At 36.7% G+C, this 17282-nt stretch overlaps 1 non-coding gene across 1 annotated transcript; it reads right to left on the bottom strand.

Annotated features, from left to right (window-relative positions):
* Positions 1-160: 160 nt before the first annotated feature.
* TRNAR-UCU lies at positions 161-233 on the bottom strand. The gene has a single exon. It is a non-coding gene; the product is annotated as a tRNA-Arg (tRNA).
* Positions 234-17282: the final 17049 nt, after the last annotated feature.

Raw genomic sequence — 17282 nt, 5'->3', positions numbered from 1 at the left:
TGCGGAGACCTTAAAATAGAAATATGGGCTTACTACTTGGAAAAGAAATGGACTGAAAGAAGATAGTGGCAATCTGTATTCATTAGCCCTGTGGGCCGCGAGGCCGAGACAGTTTTGCCAATGGAAATGGATTTTTATAAAAATAATAACTCCATAAAAGTACGCACGGTGGGACTCGAACCCACAATCTTCCGTTTAGAAGACGGGCGCCTTATCCATTAGGCCACGAGCGCCTTGACTCAGCTGCTTAAGCAGTAATATTTTACTTAGAGCAATTCTACTCATCATCCCTGCACATGATTTTCTTTATTTTTTATTTTTTCTTATCAAATTTATGGTGTATGAATGATGAGTAAAAGAACCAATTAGTTTTTAAGGAATAAAAAAAAAAAATGTAGTGTATGAGATAATGAGTAGCAGATCTCTTATATTTAACCTAAATATATAAATTACAAATCATACATTTTGTGGATCATAAACAACCTATGGTGAACTAATATATACTCTTATCCCTACTTAGGATGATGATGCCCTCTCCAAGATTGTCTAAAAAGAAAGGGAAAAAAAAAAAAGTAACACATCTTTTGGTTGAGTATGGTAAATATATTTACTCAGGAAAAAATGAGAAAAAATAAATTAATAAAAATAAAACTTCTTGCTTTGACAGATGTTTTATCTAGAAACAAATAAACAGATGTTTGTTTGCTGGAAACCTCGAACAGATACACAGAAACTCATATTGACAGTGGCAGAATTCACATTCTATTGACATATCATGCATATTTGTAAACTTTGCAGTAGTTGGTAGCCGTTAATGATCTGATAGGGGAATTTCCATTTACTGCTTTTAATATTTTAATTGAAGATATATATATATATATATATATATATATATATTCTAATCAACATATGCTTATTTGGTTTAACCTGCTCTCTTGACTTTCCAGCCTAAGGTGGTGGAGTTTTCAAAAGTTCAACGACCATTGTCCATTAATTGCCTGATTCATCATGCCTTTTGGTTGAATGACTTATTCAAATAAGAGTAAGACATATATCAATTGGTATGATTTAGACCTAATTCTAGAACAGGTGTATGGATAATATGAATAATAGATGTGAATGGAATAATGAATTGTGCAGACTAATATATATTTTTCTTGATCAAGGCTTATTTGGAAATAGATTTCATCTCAAATTATCATTTCATCTCATCTAAACTCATTCCCAAACATAATTTAAATACAAATATTTTCAAACTAATCATTACAACTTTTCTAAATTTTAAACAAAAAATAAAAAACAATTCAACTTTTTCAAATCTTTAAACAAAAATAATATTATAAAACTATATTCTAATAATATTTTAACTTTATAATATTTTTCATTTAACTTTTTCTCTCTCACTTCTCAAAATTCAAAAAATATTCAACTCAAAATATCTCATTACTATTAAAAAATTATCTTATTAATATTTATAAAATTCTCATCATATTTCACTCTCCAAACGAGCACTTAGAAGTTGGTGTGGAGCTATTTGGCTGTGGGGCTGTGGTGGAATCGAGTCTGAGGGTCGTTTCTCGTTTCTTACATTGTTTTTCCAATTGATATTTGAAAGGGTTGAGGATGTCATGATGTTGGTGGGATCCCCTTATTTTAGTACATGAGCACTGCTATCCATTTGCCTTTACTTCTCCAACACCACACACGGGGTGATGTGACATTTTATTTTATTTTATTTTTTTCTTCAAGTAAAACGAACGTTTCACTGAATTTCTTCCTCCACGCGCCCATTTGAATTTTTCCCCTCCCTTGCGTCGTCTCTCTCCCGCATTGCCCCTCTGCCCTCCTTTGGCTAACTGTGCTTTGTTCGTCCTGTCACTATGTTGTGCTGCTGCCGATGCTGACTGACCAAACAAACTCCGATCGTCCGCCACCATCTCGCAGGTGACGTTTCTCTCTCACTATACATGGTGTTGGGTTATTTTTGGAGTTATTTTACAGATCCTCTTTTTCTTCCAAGTGTTTGTGTTTGTTTGTATAGAAGTAATGACTGAGTTCTTATTGTATTTGTCTGTCCTCTTTGTTTGGGTTTTCCTTAAAATGACAATAAAAGCAGTCTATTATATGCAATATCTTTGTTGAAATGCAATTTACAGTTTGGGCTCAAAGAGACCTATCCACACAATTCTTTAACAAGTATCGCAGAATAGATGCAGATAATTGAACTTCTGATCAATAAAGGGGCACTATCAAGTTTTACAACTAAGCTCCTATCCAATTCTATCTCAAATATAAAAAATTTGAGAAGAGATAATTATAAAAGAATGAAGGAAATAGAGGTGGAGTAACCTGCAAAATGTTGAGAAATCGTGAGCATAAAATTCAAAGAGTGAAGGAAATAGAGGTGGAACCTGCAAGATTTTGAGAAACCGAGCGCGAGAGGGCCAGAGAGTGAAGGAAATGGAGGTGGAGTAACTTGCTAGTGTCGGTCTAGATGTTCCACGGTGAGCGAAGGTGTAGAGGAGAGAAAGAGAACTCGCCTAGGGAAAACAGAGGCTTAGCGGGTGTGGAGCCTTTTCTCGCACGACGATACAGCGGATCTGAGCTAGGGAAAACAGAGGCTTGGTGGGTGCGGGTCCTTTTCCTGCATGGCGATGAAACAAACTCTGAGGTTTTGGAAATGAGATTTTGGTGGATTACGGACAAAGGGAAGTGAGGGAGATGTGGAGGAAACTAACGGGGTGGAAACTCTCTGAAGGGACTAACCCCATTTGGGTGGGAAGTGAAAAATCGTGACGGGCCGACCAGACCGAGTTCGCCACGTCACAGTGTGTGGTGTTGGTAACTTCAACCGGCTTAGGAATAGATTTCTTCTTTCATACATTTAGCAGTCCAAAAAAAAAAAAAAAGTAAAATAAAGCCTGAGTAGGTTGATATTTGAAAATAAGGTGATATTCTAACATACTAATCACACATATACCGGCTGTTAATATGGATGAAGGACTGGAAAGTATGATATTGGTGAAATGGACTTGTTAGGTACAAACGGTTTGGCGCACCAAATCGCGTACCACATCAAATTGCGTATCAACACTCACATAACTTTTTTTATTAAAAAAAATAAAAGAAAAAAATTTTTAAGAGAAGAATAAGATCCTCTATTTTACGAAAATCATTTTCATCTTCAATTCACATTATTTCATTAAACAAATGCTTTACATTTAATATTGGTGCGCGGTTTAATGTGTGAAATCGATTGCAAGAAGACTTTTCCTTGGTGAAAGGGATACCAAATATAGATTGATCGTCGGGATACCGATGCTATATCTATCGGACTCATATTGTAGAAAAGCTCTAATTTCCGTATGGTGAGAAGTTTCTTGTGCTAGATGTATAACAAATGACTGGTACAGAGTTGCAGAGCTTTCATGCATCCCACATACGTTGCATGATGGGAATATCATGTAGATTTTATAACCTTACCTTTAGTGTTGTTCGTTTAATAATTTTGGCTCTACACTTTATTCTATTTAATTAAATATTACACATCATGTTGAGCCCATTCATTAAGGAGTTGGAATCTGGCCCAAATGTGAAGGGAGTGTTAATATATAAAAATAAAATCTCATTTTTTCCATTAGTTTAAGTTTTTGGGACAAGTGGTGATTGCACATGGTATCGAAACAGAGGTTCTGAGTCTAAACCTTGACTTTACACTCTACTTCATTTAATTAAATATTCCACGTATTGAGCCACCCATTGAGGGGAGTGTTAATATATAAAATAAATAATAAAATCTATCTATTCCCATTAACTTAAACTTTTGGGATGATTGGTGATTTTACATGGTATCAGAGCGGTTCTAAGTTTGAATTTTGACTTTTCATTCTATTCTATTTAATTAAATATTTCACCTATTGGGCCCACTCATTGATGATGAGTCTGGCCCATACACGAGAGGAGTGTTAAGATATAAAAATAAAATTTATCTCTTCCCATCAATTTAAATTTTTAGGATAAGTGGTGATGTTGCATAAACCCCATATACGTATTTAATTAATCTTAATTGGATGTGCGATGGAACTACATATTGAATCATGAAGTTAGTGCTTAAGTCCTATTCATTCTGCGCTACACAAAACATAATATCATTCATTTTACTCACATATACTTGACCTCTCACTTCTTTGGGTCATCCTATGATAATGATAAATGCATGTTTTTGTTGAAATTAGAGGCGGTTTACATATGTAAGATGAAATAGACAAGCACTATATATATAATATTATATATATATATATATATATATATATACACACACTTTTCATGTCAAAAACTCTCTCAATTGAGTAATACAGGAGATATTCAAGAAGATAGTGGCTGCTTTTGCAGATGTAAAAGGAGCACCAAACTCAGGTAGTCCTCCATTTACTTTGTTTTCCCCTTATCAAACCTTTTATCCTCTTTTAAATTTTCAATGCCAAGTAATATTTGAAGCTAATTACATAAGAAATTGACCAAAACACCCATACCCACGGATAGGGGGTGTCCCTATCTCACCCCTGAACTCCAGCACCACCCCCACGGGTGGGATGCCGAGGGGCGGATTGGTCCCCCACGACTGTTCACCCCACCTTGTCCAACGCCCACCTATAGTGAAAAGCAACTAGAAAAACATAAAAAATATCAAAAACCACAAAAAATCCACATAATCACATATCCATCCATAACAAATAAGAAATCAACAAAAAAAAATCCAAAACAACCAAAACAATAACATATATGAGCAAAGAACCACAACCACGCTTGGAGAATGAGGAGAAAAAAAGTGGAGGAGAAGAAGAAGGTGAGGAGGAGGAGGAGGAGAATAGGAGAGGATACTCAGTAGAGAACGGGGGTGGTCGTGCTTGCGAGAGGGAGAGGGAGAGAGACGAGAAGAGGTTAGGTTTTATCTTAAACCAAACCTTGAAACGATGTTGTTTTATTAAAAAAATTATTTTTCTTTAATATATATATGTATATGTCTATATATGGGCTAGGCTAGGTGGACGAGATAAACCTCGTGCGAGCATGGGCCCGATCCGATTCGACCCGAACCAAGCCTCGCCCCTAGCTCTGCCTGCCCCCCTCCCCCTCCGGTTTGAGTAAAGGGACTTCGGCCCGGCTAGGTGGATGTCCAACATGAGGGGTTGGGTGGCAGGTGGTGGTGCCCCGCCGGTCCTAGAAAAAAATATCAAACTTATTTAATTATTTAATGTTTAGAGCTAATAAATTATGTCTTTTCACATAAATTTCCACGAATAGTACAAAACTATGATGTGGGGAAGTGTCCAATTACAAAGACAAAAAAATATGGAGGGGGGCCAAATAGGCTTCAAGAATTAATATAAGTTGGTGAAACTTTCTATCGTTGATTATCAAGAGGACAAAGGAGAGACCACCCCCCATAATGCCAGCCATTTTGAAGAGTTTTTAGACGTACAATCATAGCAAACATCTACAAACGGCAAAAGGATAAAGACAAATGTTTTAATTGTAATTGGGCCAACTTTTGTCATGCTTTCTCTTGACTCCATTTGAGAGAGAGTATGATTCTCCATCGCTTCTGTTGATTATAAAGCTCTACATTTATTATAGCTAGCAGTACTGGTGGAAGACAGATTTTTTTTTTTTTTTTTTGTCCTCTTCAAAAGGTAAAATTCATTAATAAAATGTTTAGTACAATGGACTGAAAGAATAAATACATACTAACTAATAAAAAATTATGATGATGGATCTTTATCACTGTAAAAATCCAAGAGACATGATAAAACTTTGATCAGAGTATGCTACCATACTAGTGAAAGACAATTACTGAAAATAACCATGAAATTTGAAGAAGATATATTTAAAAAATATAATTTATAAATTGACGTGATTAAATATAATATATTAATATTATAATCTAATGTATTATATTTAATTTTTTTAATTTATAAAATTATATATATATAAATAATTTGTTTCTAAACCAACTCTTTCTTTTTGTTAATTTCGTGTATACTGCTGCAGGCAAAATTCAAACATTGTATTTGACAACAGCTAGAGGTGTTCTCTAAGTTATAAAAAACAACATCCATTTGTTAAAATATTCTTAAAAATAAATAAATATTTTTATTAAAATTTAATTTATATTATTCACAAAAATTTTTAAGAAATAAAAAAAAAAGGAAACCATGGTAGCCACCACTGGTTTTTTTTTTTTAAGTTTTCAAAAAATAAAAAAAAATATTTTTTTATAAGAAAAGATAATATTTCTAGTTTTTTTACTTTTTTTTTTTAAAATAAAATGACACGTGACACTCCTTACCACGTCTTATTTTAGAGCAGTAAAAGATTCTGCAAGTAAATGATCTGGATATAAGAGTCTATTCATTCTCAAGCTAAGACTATCTAAGTTATTCTGTGAATAATAATAAGATATTTTGAGAATAACAGAAGAACTAGTATCCAAATCTAGCTTAAGACTTTTCCTTCCAAGTCTCTAGCAATGTCATCAATCCCTATCCTGCATTGTTGCTTTGCAATTGATATCCCAGTTAATCTTGACAAGGTGCCTCCCATACACAACATCCCTTTACATTCTTCAACAAATAACTAGGTTTGATGCGTAAATTTTAACACACTATTTATTGTGTGACCTTTTATATTAATAAAAAAAGAGAGTGAAAAATTAATACTTTTTATGTAATTTGATATGACAGATTTATCTGTCATATTAACAGTATATTTGTTACATTAACTATATACTTCGGTTAGCTGGCCACATTTTATTTTATTAATCTCTCTCTTTCTAGGCCATTTTTTTTTTCCATGTTTTTCATTGTTGCTCAAATCCACACCTCACCGTGACACTTTGTTTTTTTTTTTTTTTTTCAATGCAAAACTCAAACAGAACCCATAAATTAATAATTGTTTAACTGTAAAGCACTAAATTAAATAGAGCCACGGCTCCATGATAGTAAAGTATGAAACAAAGTCTCACTGTTACAAAATGCAGCTTTACAGCATGAGGCTTTGAATGTCAGACTCAGACTTATCCTATTTCGGCAGTGCAAACTGCTTGCTGACCCCGGGTCTTGTCCAGGGATCAATGGGGAGCTTTCTGCAGTGGTTGAGGATTTTGTGTTTTTGATTGCCTAAGTTCATTATCTCGTTCAATAAACCTTAGCTACAGTGGTTTCAATGCTCTCGTGCTTCACCAATTGAGACACCAGTGTCCCGAGCATGGGTATTCGGTCACCGGAGGGTCGACTTAACTTCCTGAACTTGGTCATTCTTCTTTAGAGAGAGAATGAGAGAGAGAGATGTGAATCTTGAGATGGTGACCCTTTTCTCATCTACTCTCCAATGATCCAAATCCTGACTCATCTTGTGGTGCGTGGGCCTCATGCACACCACACATCTCTCCCAAATAATCTCTAAGCTCACCTCACGAACTTCACACCGACCCATGCACCTACCTACCCTGTTCTTTTGATAAATTTGTTGTGAATAGTTATGCAAACACACACTAATAATGAAAAATAAAATAAAAGCATACGACGCACATTATAATAGTTTGACAAATTATTTACGTTCACAAGAGTTGTAAAAATCTTATTAATTAGAAAAGATTACAATCACTCAATCTTAACTCATACTCCCTATAATTTTTTACTATTTCACACAATATGCACTTATTAAAAAATTATTTTATTACAAAATATGGTTGAGGTCGTACAAGATATGTCAAAATATGACATATATATAGCATACGGTGTTGGAAACACTAATTTGACAAAATTGCATACTTTGCTCGAGCGATATATCGAGCGTGCTTCGAACGAACGACCAAATTAACATTAGTTCGAGTGGGGTGTCGAGCGAACACTAGTATTTGTGTCTCGGTCGAGCTTACTGTTGAGCGGGTGTCGAACGAACTCTCTGACTTGCATCTGCTCGAGCTCACTGTCGAACAGTCTTGAGCGAACTCTCTGGCTTGCCTCTATTCGAGCAACTAATGACTCTGCTCGAGCAGTGTGGACCAGACTCCACAATACTCAACAATTCTCCCACCTGGAGACTGGTACACCAACTGCATCCACTGTTTTAAATACCGTACCGTACCGACCACTGGTCCAGTACAAGTATTATGTATATTTCGTACCAGCCTATATTTCGGCCCGTACCGACCGATATTTCAGCCTTCAATTTTTTTTCTCATTTTTTCAAATTACAAGTTCATTTTTTGACCTCCAATTCAGACTAAACTATTTATAATTTATATATATATATGTATTTATATATAATTTATTCATATATAGACTATTATTTTGGTATATAATTTATATATTTATATATAATTTATTTATATATCGACTATCCCGAAACGGTACCGGTACCGAAATATTTCGTTCAAGTGCCTTGATGGGTACGGTGTCCGATACGGTATTCACAACATTGACTATATCACCATCTGCCTCAAACATGATATTTTTCACATGCCAGCCATTGTTTCCAGCCAAACCCTATCATCTCTGCAGCTCACAACTCCCGTCTTCAAGCTAGAAGACGCACTGAAGTCAAGCCCGACTTCAGTCTTTCATATACATTGCCCTTAGTCAACACATCCACATGGCGACTCACAACTCTCACTGCACTAGGAGTATCCGATCTCGAACCAATCTTGGCAACCTTAGCCAACTTTCCCATACTTTTATGAGGAACGACAAAGCTGACTCCCTTTGGCTTCCTCACATGTTTCGAGTGATCAAGCTTGCCTTTTTGCACTCTTGTATTTTTATGAACATCATTGGACCATGATGTTAAATACAAAGAGTTAGATATCTTACCGTGCGCTAAGACCAACCCACCCTTAGTGATATTTCAAACTCCTCTAGAGAAGCTACTATAAAATCGATGTCATCAAATTGTCCCACAGAGATCAGGTTTTTCTTCAGATCTGAAACATGTCTGACTTGCTGTAAAGTCCACACTCTCCTGTTTGGAAGTTTGATGTGCACATCACCCACTCCCACTACATCTAGTGCCTCTCCATCAGCCGCATATATCTTTTCAAAATCATCAGCAACATAATTCTGCATGATTTCTCGATGTGAGGTGCTATAGAATGAATGATTGACATAAATTATTGCATATTTTATATATCTAGAATCCATATATTTAAATTATTTTATTACATTATTATTAGCTTTAGATGAAAAATGGTTAAGATACATAAATCGAAGTTGTAATTTAAATTGATTTATAGCATAGTTAATGCTTAATTTTATAACTTGTGATTTAATTGGACAATATTTCTTCACATGCACAACACATTTGTGATATTCTATTCTTTATTTTTATTTTATTTTATTTTATTTTTATTTTTATTTATTTATTTATTTTTCTTTCCAAGTCAAAAAATGCAAAAGTATGAGAAAAGTCAAAGAGGTACCAAAAGACAAGTAAAAAATGCACCAACTTTCTCTTGGTGTTTGGATGGAAGCAATTTTGGTTCTCTCTCAAAACGCACGCCGTACGGAAAAAAAAGAAAAAAATAAGGACTTTTTCAGTTTTAAACTAGCGCTGGGGCTTTACACTTTGCTTTGGAGACATAAGAGGCACGAGGTTTTTTTTTTTGGACTTTTTCATTTGGAGGCTAGGGACGGACGCAACGGAGGGAGTTATTATTTCATTAGGTTTTTTTTTTTTTAATGTTTTGGGACGCAACACGAATATTGAGCGCCACACGTTGAAGAACCATGAAGGGTCCAACTGCTGCTGCCCAGCCTCCTCCACTGCTTTTCATCTTCATCTCCATTCATTTGGCTTACTATTTTCTTTCTTTAATCTCTATTTAATTTTAGTCTGAATTTTATAGTGTCTTTTTTAGATTTTAAATTTAGAATCATTTGATTTTGGATATTTTATTTTCAGTATATTTAAGCTTGATGTAGTTATTTTTCTTACTCTTTTAAGCTTTCGTTTAATAGTGATTACAATTTCTATGTATTGATTTTGAGAATTTGTGATTTGAATACAAGGATGAACCCTAGAATTTTGATTTTGGGGCTTTTCAATTCTCAGTTCGTATTTTGTCAATTACTTTATAATCTAGTTTAATTATTTGATTAGTTTTATTAATCTCTTAATTCCATTGCATATTAGATTGATTAAAGTTTAATTAGGACTTAAATCATTTTAGTTTATTTAATTGATTTTCTGATTAATTTAGATTGTTTAACTTAGTTGATTTATTGATTGTTAATTTCAATTTGTTAGTCTTTTACATTTCATTTCGACACTAAAACAAAATCTAAAAATATGAATCTAGTCCATAACTAGTGCCATTTTCATTCTCTTTGCACTCTTCCATTCATTGCACATACTACCACTTTTATTTTCTCTTTGTGAATATTTTCACCATTTTAAACGAGTTTGATTTTAACCAATTTTTCCTGAGGAGATAATTTAAGAATTTATTCCTAATTATTACACGACATCCTCTTACACTTGGGACAGCCTTCATGCTGCTCATTTTTTAGTGAGTTAATGATGATTCTGAATCCAACACCCAATCATCAATCGAACTGCGTGCTGCAAGAAGTAAGGTATCATGAATTTCTTCTGCCACTACATTCACAACATCATCCTCAGAACTTTCTTGATTCCTGTAGTTTCTCTTGATGTGACCCGGCTTGCCATAACTCCAGCACGTGATCTGCTCCCTAGATCTCATCTTGCTCTTTCCTTTACTCTTGGAGTTTGACCTGTCATATCCTTTACCCCAATTGTCAACAATCAGGACCAATCCAGAACCCGTTGACTCACCTGAGTCTCTCTTACGTACCTCTTAAGCAAGCACCATGCCACGTATGTTGTCATAGTTCAGTTTTGTTTTGCCGGCTGAACTACTCACAATCATCCTCATAACCTCCCAACTATTTGGCAACGATGCCAACATAATCAACACTCTGATCTCATCATTAAACTCAGTCTCTACAGAAGACAGTTGATTTATGATCGTATTGAATTCATTCAAGTGTTGGGCTATAGACATACCTTCTGACATCTTCAGATTGAAAAATTTCTTCATCAAGTGCTCTTTATTGTTCACAGATGACTTTTCATACATACCTGACAAAGTCGCCATGAGATCCACCGTGGTTCTCTCCTTACGGACATTGTGTGCCACTGCTCTCGACAAGGTCAGCCGAACAAGCCCTAGAACCTGTCGATCTAATAGGGTCCACTCAGTATCATCCATGTTCTCAGGCTTTTTTCCTAACAGTGGAAGGTAGAGCCTATTCCCATAGACATAATCCTCAATCTACATCTTCCAGTACTTAAAATCAGTGTCGTCGAACTTTTCGATCCTGTGTGTGTTCACTTTATCTCCAGCCATCATTCTCTTTCAAATCCTACCTTGGCTCTTGATACTAGTTGTTATGATATGTTATGCAAACACACACACCAACGATGACAAATAAAGTAAAAACAACACAATCAACACGACGCACAATTTATATGGTTCGGCAAATTCCCTATGTCCACAGGAGCTGCAAAAATTTTATTAACTAGAGGAGATTAAAATTACTCAATCTCAACTCACACTCTTTAGGATTTTTTGCTTTCTCACACAACAAGCACTTACTAGACAATTATTCTCTCTCAAAATATACTTAAGGCCGTATAAGACATCAAAATATGACATATATATAGCGGTGTGTTGAACGCGCCTCGAGCGAATAGCCAAATCAACATTGGCTCAGCGGGGTGTCGAGCGAACACTAGGATTTTTGTCTCGCTCGAGCTCGCTATCTAGCGAACTCTCTGACTTGCATCTGCTCGAGCTCACTGTCGAGCAGTCTTGAGTGAACTCTCTGACTTGCCTCCACTCGAGCTGCTAATAACTCTGCTCGAGCGGTGTGAACCAGACTCCACAATACTCTACAAAACCATAATGCGAGAATAGCAAAAGAAAGAGTAGAGAAAAATTATCACAAGATTTATGTAGTTCGACAATATGTCTATGTCTACGGAACTGCAGAGGAATTTTATTCAGTAAGAATATGAAGTACACAGTGAAAAATGCAAGTTTCTCATTCCTTTCAAGTTGTTCCTCTCTCTCTAGGCATCTCTTTCTGAAGTTTTTCGTACATAGTAAAAATATATATATGCATGACGCTATGAAAACCTATAGCATTAAGTTTTTCGAATATTCGCTCGAGCGCAATTCTAGCGAACTTTTGTCAAGTATTCCCTTGAGTGCCAAGTCAAGTAAGACTCGAGCAAACCCTCGGGTTGAGTTTCGCTTGAGCTTACTGTTAAGCGCCTATTGAGCGAACTCTCTGCTTGGGCTTCACTCAAGCAAACTCTAAGGTTGCCTCAGCTTGAATATAAAACCAGGCTCGACACTCAACATGTATGCCTCCTCGTCACTGTCCCAACCTCCTGATCCCAACCACCACATCCATGCCCATGTACCATACATGCCAATGCTGGCACACATGGCCACCATATGTCGCCGCAGTTCCTCCTCCAAATCAAGCCCTCGACCCTACACTGCCTTCCACACATTATGTTCATCCTATGTTATGTTTTCTATTTGTTTGCTTTTTGTGTAGGTGTTTGAAAGTTTGATTTGTTGGTGTTTGAGAGTTTAGCTCTCCCATCACTTTTCGAAATCAAGCGGGTTTCTTTTGCTAGGAAAAGATTTTTGTCCATATACCCTATACAATAATGCAAAAGGTGCGGGGACAAAAGATCTCTAATTAGTGTCTCGGTGCTCATCTTCCTATTGTGGAATCTTCTTGCAATAGAGGCTTGTCACACGTCGATCCTGAGGTGAAGAGATCTACGAAGGAAGGTGAAGTATGAGACTTGGAGAGTTAGAAGAGAAGGAAGTTGAGTTTTGAAGTTAGTTAGGGTAATTTGGTCGTATGGGCATTGGGCCAAGATTTAACAAAAAGCCTGTTTGAATATTAGTTCGTTAGTTAATATTAGAGTTGTTTATGGGTTAGTCTCATGGGCCTGCGAGCCCATAATTGGTATTGTCTTTCATCTTGTAATTAGTAACAGTCAGGTTGTTTTTGGGATTCTTCCCTTTTCGTTAGTATCTATTTCACTATAGCCCTAGTATGGGTTTGTTATGCCAGATTTTATAATATTCCTATTTTCTCTCTCTGACTGTTCTTTCTTCTCTCTCTTTCTTTCTCTAAATTTCCTAGAAGAGCCTACCCTCAAAGCAAGGCAACCCATTCCTTTTCCTGTATTCACCTACATCATCCTCCATTACAGATTTATAGTGTTACAAGTGGTATCTAGAGACTCGTTCCCAAGTGACCTGTAAACAAAGGAAGCAAGAAATGGTAGAGGATACTAGCCTAAATCTATTACAAAAAGGTCTTACATCAGTAAAAAAATCCACAGAATCACAACTAAAGAATTTGGAGACTGAAATGTTGGCACTCAAAAGGCAATCAGACTCTGTCATGCAGCAGTAGACCTCCCTGACTGTGGAGTTGTAGCGGAAGAACAGTGGCTGGACCCACAGAGAATCATCTTCAGAAGGCCAGAACCAACAGCTGGTACATGTAAAACAAGGAGGTGAGCCTCCTCCATGTTCGGTAAGGCTTGACTTTCCAACCTTAATGGTGATGACCCGAATGGATGGATATATAAAACAAACCATTTTTTTTTCATACTATAATACACTAGCCCAACATAAACTAAGGCTAGCCTCCTTCCATATGGAGGGCCAAGCCTTAGTTTGGTTCCAGGATCTTGAGGAATTAGGGCTTTGAAGGATTGAAAGGGTTTTACTAAGACTTTATTGGTGAGGTTTGAGTCATCTTCATACGATGAGCCCATGGAAGCCTTAACGAGGTTGAAACAGACCAGCTATGTAGAAGAATATAAGTCAAATTTTGAGTCACTGTCAAATAGACTCAGGGAGCTGTTGTAAGGGTATAAATTGAGTTGCTTTCTCAGTGGACTCAAGGATGAGATAAGGTTACCTGTGAGAATGTTTCATCCAAACAATTTGTTGACAACATATAGTCTTGCAAAGATTCAAGAGGAGAATGTGGGCATCAATAGAAAACTTCATAACACCCATGACACTGGGATCCTGAAATTACCCCTTGTAGCAACAAATAACAATATTAGATCTAGTTCTAAGGCTATTGTCCTTGTGCAAAAGATCAAATCACAACAAATGAAAGAAAGACGTGATAAGGACCTCTGTATTACTACGATTCCAAGTGAAATCTAGGTCACAAGTGCCAACAGCCTAAACTATTTCTGATAGACGAGGTAGAGGAGGAACCAGTTGATGTTCCCTTATTAGTGCAAGAAAATGAAAGTGATGAAATACTAGACTTGACCACCAATCCAACCCAACCTGAAATTTCTTTTAATGCACTTATTGGGTCCCTAAGCCCTAAGACCATGAGAATTAAATGGAGGTTAGGAAGTCAAGATATAGTGGTGTTGGTCGATACTGGCAGCACTCACAATTTCTTGGATCTTTCAATAGCTTAAAAAAAAGGTTTGAATGTGAATCATGAGGAGAAGACGAGAGTTAGGGTGGCCAATGGTGAACTTAAGGGTCGTGAAAGGAAATGTATTATTGTGAGAATTTAAATGCAGGGTCATATTTTCACCAAAAATTCTTATGTACTAGTGCTGGTGGGATGTGATATAGTGTTGGGGGTACAATGGCTGTGTGAGTTGGAACATATATTGTGGAACTTCAAGGAATTGTCAATGTAATTCCAGTATGATGGGTAGACAATTTGTTTACAAGGATTATGTCCTTCTAATTTAATTGAAAAGGGGGAATATAAATAAGAATAACAAGTTGGAAAAAAGGGTATGTTATTACAGTTTGTTGAAACCAAAGAAGAGAGGTCGTCTAGGAGTATTCCTAGAGTTGTACAGTAGTTACTTGATCAGTATAAGGAAGTTTTTGGTGAACTAAAAAGGTTATCCCCACCTCATATCCAAGATCATGCTATTACTCTTTGCCCAAACATTAAGCCTGTTTCAGTGAGGCTTTACCGTTACCCTTATTTAAAAAAAAATGAGATTGAAAAAATTGTAAAGGAGTTACTGAGTTCAGGGGTAATAAGACCTAATACTAGCCTCTATTCCTCCCCGGTGTTACTTGCGAGAAAGGCGGATGGGACATGGAGAATGTATGTGGATTACCGAGCCCTGAACAGTGTGACCGTTAAAGATAAATTTCCAATTCCAGTTGTGGAGGAGTTGCTAGATGAGCTCAATGGGTATAAGTTTTTCTCTAAGCTGGACCTACGATCGTGTTACCACCAAATCTAGGTTAAGTTTGAAGATATCAATAAGACAGCTTTTAGGACTCACGAAGGACACTATGAGTTCCTTGTCATACCTTTCGGATTAACAAATGCACCATCTACCTTTCAAAGTTTAATGAACGGCATTTTTAAATCATACTCGAGAAAGTTCCTGTTGGTGTTTTTTTATGATATTCTAGTGTACAACAGCTCACTGCAGGAGCACATAGAGCATCTAAGGGTGACTCTAGAGGTGTTGAGACATCATGGTTTGTTGGCCAAAATGTTAGTGCAGATTTGCCACTTTTGAAGTGGCTTACTTGGGGCATGTGATTTCGGCTAATGGAGTTAAGGCTGGCCCAGAAAAACTACAGGCAGTGGAAGATTGGCCATTTCCTACCTCAGTGAAGTCTCTAAGAGAGTCCTTGGGCTCACGAGATACTATAGAAGGTTTTTTAAAGGTTATGACAGTCTTACAGCCCTCTTACTCACTTGTTAAAAAAAGACCAGTTTGTGTGGAGTGAGGAAGCTAAAGAGGCATTCCAAAACCTAAAAAAGGCAGTGACTTAGCCTCCAGTGTTAATTCTTCCAGATTTTTCTCCACCCTTCACGATAGTGTGTGATGGATCGGGAAGTGCTATAAGGGTCATTCTTATGCAAAAAATAGACCAATATCATTCTGCAATAAGGCCTTAAAGGGAAAGGTGTTAGTTTTATCAACTTATGAAAAAGAGCTATATGCATTGGTGATGGCAGTGTAGAAGTGGAGACCATACTTATTGGGGCAACCTTTGTGGTGAAAATCGATCACCAAAGAAGTGGAGACCATACCTATTGGGGCAGCCTTTATGGTGAAAATCGATCACCAAAGTCTTAACTATTTGCTGGAGCAGAAGGTAGGTACCCCCATGCAGCAGAAGTATGTGTCTAAATTGATGGGTTACAATTTATTAATAGAGTATAAAAAGAGGAAGGACAATGCAGTGGCTGATGCACTGTCTAGGAGGTCAGAAGGGGAGTCTACTAAGGAAGAAATTGTTCTAACTGCTATTTCTTTGCCAACTTTAGATTGGTTAGAGGAGATTAAACAAAGGTATCGTGTAAACCCAAAAGTGCAAGACTTACTACTGAGATTCCAAAAGAGAGACTTACCCTTCACTTAGGCAGTGGGGAATGGGCTATTGTTCTATAAAAGCAGGTTAGTGATTGCTGAAGATTAGACATTCAGGCAAAGGCTCCTACATCTATTGCACATTAATCCCATTGGGGGTCATTTAGGCTATGATAAAATCCTGCATAGGGTCAGGAGGGATTTCCATTGGCAGGGTACGAAGTCAGATCTTAAACAATTGATTGACACTTGCCAGAGTGTAAAAGCATATTAGTCCAAACCTAGTGGCTTGCTGCAGCGACTACCTACTCCCTCACAACCATGGTCACAAATTATTATGGATTTCAAATAGGGCTTACCTTCATCCCAATGGCTAAATTGTGTGTGGGTTGTAGTGGACATGTTCACAAAATATGCACATTTTACTCCCCTAGCCCATCTCTTCATTGCAAAAACAGTAGCCTAGTTGTTCAATCAAAACATCTTGAAGTTGTATAGAATGCCCCAGTCAATCATTTTTATATGGACAATACATTTACCAACTTTTTCTGGCAGGAGTTATTTAAGATTCAAGGGGTTAAGCTAGCCTTTAGTACTGCCTATCATCCTCAAGTGGGTGGGCAATCAGAGGCAACAAATAAAACATTGGAGAATTATCTAAGGTGATGTGCTGGAGATCGGCCTAAGGATTGGGCCCACTAGATTCCCCTAGCTGAGTACTGGTACAATACTTGTCAACATTTCTCAACCCGTGTAACCCCATTTGAAGCTCTTTATAGCTATTCCCCACCTAGACTGTTGATCTACACCTATAGGCTAGCTAAAACCGA

Source organism: Juglans microcarpa x Juglans regia, chromosome 7D (genome assembly GCF_004785595.1).
Source record: "Juglans microcarpa x Juglans regia isolate MS1-56 chromosome 7D, Jm3101_v1.0, whole genome shotgun sequence".
Taxonomy (NCBI): domain Eukaryota; kingdom Viridiplantae; phylum Streptophyta; class Magnoliopsida; order Fagales; family Juglandaceae; genus Juglans; species Juglans microcarpa x Juglans regia.
The sequence above is the reverse complement of the archived record's forward strand: the minus strand, read 5'-3'. Positions and strand labels throughout refer to the sequence as shown.